This window comes from Sapajus apella, unplaced genomic scaffold, assembly GCF_009761245.1.
Source record: "Sapajus apella isolate SASKATOON/1434 unplaced genomic scaffold, GSC_monkey_1.0 scaffold129, whole genome shotgun sequence".
NCBI lineage: Eukaryota > Metazoa > Chordata > Mammalia > Primates > Cebidae > Sapajus > Sapajus apella.
The window spans coordinates 2,274,397-2,278,742 of record NW_022437069.1 but is presented as its reverse complement, the minus strand read 5'-3'; the positions used below and the strand labels follow the sequence as shown (position 1 = coordinate 2,278,742).

The following is a 4,346-nucleotide window of genomic DNA, read 5'->3' as shown; positions in this document are numbered from 1 at the left end:
AATGGAAGTCCAGACTTAACACTATGCAATATATACATGTGGCAAAACAGCACTTGTACCCCTAAATCAATACAAATTTAAAAAATTTTTTTAAATCCCTGGTCTCTTTCAACTGTCTAATATAGACAACTTTGTGAGACATAGTCTTTGAAAAAATTATAATGATAACTGGCCACACACCATTAATTTTTTTCTTTATATACACAATCTTGACAGGGTGTGATTTAGATTCTACCTTGGTCTAAGCTCTGAGGGCTACACTTAGCTATCTGGGAATTGTAGTGCAGGTTTACTTTTCTTTTCTGTTCTAATTAAATTATGTTAAGTATTCAGGAGGCTGAGAACACAAGAGTCCCTCTCCCCTATGATCTTCTATACTTAGGCTTAAAATTAAACAAGACCCTTTGCATTCAGCTAGTGCCAAAACAAAACCAAGCCCTAAACAGGTTGCCATAAGCATGTTGGCTTTGCTTAGTGTTCAATGTTTTTAAAAAAAGCGTGAATGCTTCACAAATTTCAGTGCCATCCTAGTGCAGGAAGCATGCTGATCTTCTCTGTATTGTTCCTGTTTTACTGTATAAGCCACAGCAGTGAACACTCATAGTTTATTTAACTAGTCCCCTATAGATGGACACTTGGGTAGATAGTCTTTTACTATGACAAACAGTGCTGTCATGAACATCTTTGGAAATATGTCTTTTTGTACTTTTACAATGTATAATTGTGACAAATTAATAGAAGCAAAATTGCTGAGTCAATGGGTCAATATATATGCATAGATTATATGCATGTATAATTTTGCTAGCTGTTACTATATTTTTTGTATAATTTAATATATCCATTGCTAATCTACGAGAGTATATCTTTGAAGTTTCACAAATAGTGCGTTTGTCAACTTTTTGGATCTTGGCACTCTGGGAGGAATCTAATGACATTTCAGTGTCATTTTTCAATTTCATTTTTCTTACTATAAGTGAAGCTGAACATCTTTTCATAAGTTAAAGACTGTTTGATTTTTTAATTTCTGTAAATCGATCTCTATATATATCTCGCCTATTTGTCTTGTTGTTTCTCATGTTTTTAGAAGTTCTTTTTAAGATTACTGACTCTTCTGGTGTGTTTTGCAAGTAAGTTACAAACTTTTTTGGTACTTGCAAAAATTATAAATATAAAATATCATATATATTTACATACTACAAATTCATAGTATATCACAGTATGATAGAACATATCTATGTATTGAATAGGTTATGTCACATATAATTATATGCATTTATATATATTCATATATCTCAAGTTTTCACTTGCTGAATCTGAATTTTCCAGTCATTATTAGACAAATTATTCCCATTTCTAGATAATAAAAAAATTATTCCATATTTTATGTCAGTACATGGTAGTTTTTATTTTTCACACTTAAATCTTTGACTCATTTTGAATTCTTTTTTGGTATATGGGATGAGGAATAGACCAATTTTCATTTTTTATTTTGTTATTCATATATTCCATTACCATTCATCAAGAAGTTCCTCTTTCCCCCACTAGTATGAAATGGCATTATAAATTCAATTTTTGTATGTAAGTCAGTCTATTACTAGTTCTGTTCACAATGTTTTAATCAGAGAGATTTTAGCTATTTTTGCTTTTTGTTCTTGCAAATGTACTTTATAATTAACTTGTCTGGCTCCAGAAAAAAAATATATACATTTTTTTCCTCTTAATTTGGTCCCAAGATATCTATATAGTAACTTATAATGTATTTTAATGATGTCGAATGTCCCTTCCAGGAATATGACATGACTTTCCATTCGTTCGACTCGGCTTCCGGAGTGTTCTATAATTTTTTAAATATAAATTTTGCCTGTTTTAAACTTTTTAAATATTATTAGGGTCTTCTCTTTTTAATATACCGTTCAGATCGATTTTTGAGTTAATTGTTGTCTGTTGCAAGGCAGTAGACCACCTTCATTCTTTTCCATTTGACGTACAGTTATTTCAGTATCTTTAGTTGGAAAGACTATTCTTTACCCCACTGAATTGTCCTAGGACTCTCGACAAAAGTCAGTTGGCTCTAAACATGAGTTTACTTTTAAACTCTCCATTTTATTATTTTGACCTGTGTCTATCATTGCGGCAGTACACATTTACTAAAACTGTGTAAATTTTTTAAGTCAGGAATTTGAGTCCTCTAACTCTGTTCTTCTTTTCAAAATTGTTTTGGCTATTTTGGTTTGCTTGCATTTTCATAGCTGTTGCTTTTGTGTATATAATTTCCAAACAACCAGTGTTTCAAATTCTAATGTTTGCTTTATTAGAATTTTTAATTGTTCCATTTGGTTTCATCAAAGAATTAATTATGAACTTTCCCTCCTCTCTATTTCTTGTAACTCTGCCTAATTTTTCCATCTCTCATGTCCATTGCTAAAATTTCGGATCAATGTTAAATAGTAGTTGTGATTGCGTGAATCCTTGTAGCATTCCTGACTTCGATGAGAATTATTTTAAAGGCTTACTGTTAATTTTGACATTGGTTATTAATTTTAGCAAACATAACAATTTAGCAAATTGTTTCTCATTAATTAAAACCTTGTAATCGGGAATGACTATGAGGATATGTCATATTTCTGAGTCTTCATTTCCCTATCTATGAAACTAGGGAGTTGAAGCTAGATTGCATTAGTGTCCAGTCAAAGAAATGCTGGCTTTGGGTTTCAACACAAACCAGCTTCCCTAACTGGCTCTGGGATATTGGACCTGTTAATTAATATTTCCAAGTCTGAATTCCACATTGATGAAAAATTTGGACTGGCCATGCTTACCCTGCAGTGTTTTGGGGATTAAAGCTAATATAAGAAAAGCACCTGGCATATAACAACCAAGACATAGCAGCTTTTATTCATTTGATGTCCTGTAAGGTTTTTCTAGCTTTAAAATGCTGGAGTGCTCTCTCTGCATGTCTCTTTTCACAGCCTACACTCGAATATGTAAGAAAACTAACTGCCAAATAATTATGCACTAACTTGGAGTGGAAGCTTAAACTTCAGATTGGTAGAGCAGACTGTGCCATCCCCATCGGATCCTTGAGAGTTTCATTATGCCAGGTAGATATGCCACACAGCAACAAATATAAGAAAACTCAACAATGAGACTGAGAGAAGATTTTGTGTGCTATTCACATAACCCAACATCAGAATGAGTTGACTACTTGACATAGATTCAAAGAGATTTTAAGAGATGGAAGGAACATCAGTGGATGATAAATTTCATCTCAGACACAAAGCATCACTATTCATTCTGGAAACTTTATTGTGCCATGTTTATCTTTTCATTTTTTACTCCCTCCCACCTATCCATCCCTTAAGATAATTAATAATCATTTACCATGAATTTAGTGACCAGTGCACATGTCTCATGTCTTTCACTAGACTGAGACATCCATGGGTCAAGCACCATGTGATATTCAAATAGTATTGGATTCCTGGTAAGTAAAGAAGAATGAATAAATAGTTCTGTAGTTGAATGGATGAAAGAATAGATGAACCCAATAATTAATTAGTTGGCTAATCAACCACCTTCCTGCTTTTTCTATTCCATTTGCATTCACTAGGTTTAAGTGTAAAGGAAAAGATTAATGCACAATCATGTAAATAGGTATCTCAGGAATCACTTATGTTTCCCAGGGAGACCTTGCTCTAATATAACTGATGTCATTTCTAAGCACCCCACTTATTAATTAAATAATTAGTTTAGCTAGGTCACTTTGATTATGCTATCTTGGAGAGGTATACAAAGACTGAATATATATATATATGTATGTATATATATACATATATGTATATTACACACATATTTATATATGTATATTTATAAACACATATTTTTTTAGTATAAATTATTTTTTTCCTGGAATTTGTAGGTTACTAATTCATCCTGAATAACTAGTTCATGGAAGGAACAGTGCAAGGGACTCTTTCAGTGTCACAGGAGAAAGAATCACCAGAGACCTACTGCTCATTTTCACTTTTTCTTCCCCAGACAACTGAGTAGCCTCAAATCCCACCACAGTTTCTCGTAAGGCATGTTTACCGGTGCGTTTACAGAGGTTCTAATTAATTCTTTGTAATTGCACAGTGTTTTCTGCCTCCGTTTCTCACCACCGTCCCAGCCTTGGAAACAAGATGTTCCACCTCTGGAGGCTGCCCTGGTAAAAGCCTATTAATAAATAATTAAGTTTGGAGACTCCTGCAGTGGTGAGTCATGGCTGCAGATCACGTGGAAGCTGTCTCCATGACAACTTACCAACAGAACTGCACTGCTCTATTTCTCTTTTTGTATGTGTGGAGAGA

General features: G+C 33.3%; 1 non-coding gene across 1 annotated transcript; it reads right to left on the bottom strand.

Moving 5' to 3' along the window:
• Positions 1-491: 491 nt before the first annotated feature.
• On the bottom strand, positions 492-598 carry LOC116539516. Its single transcript, XR_004264099.1, has one exon. It is a non-coding gene; the product is annotated as a U6 spliceosomal RNA (small nuclear RNA).
• Between the last annotated feature and the right edge of the window lie 3,748 nt (positions 599-4,346).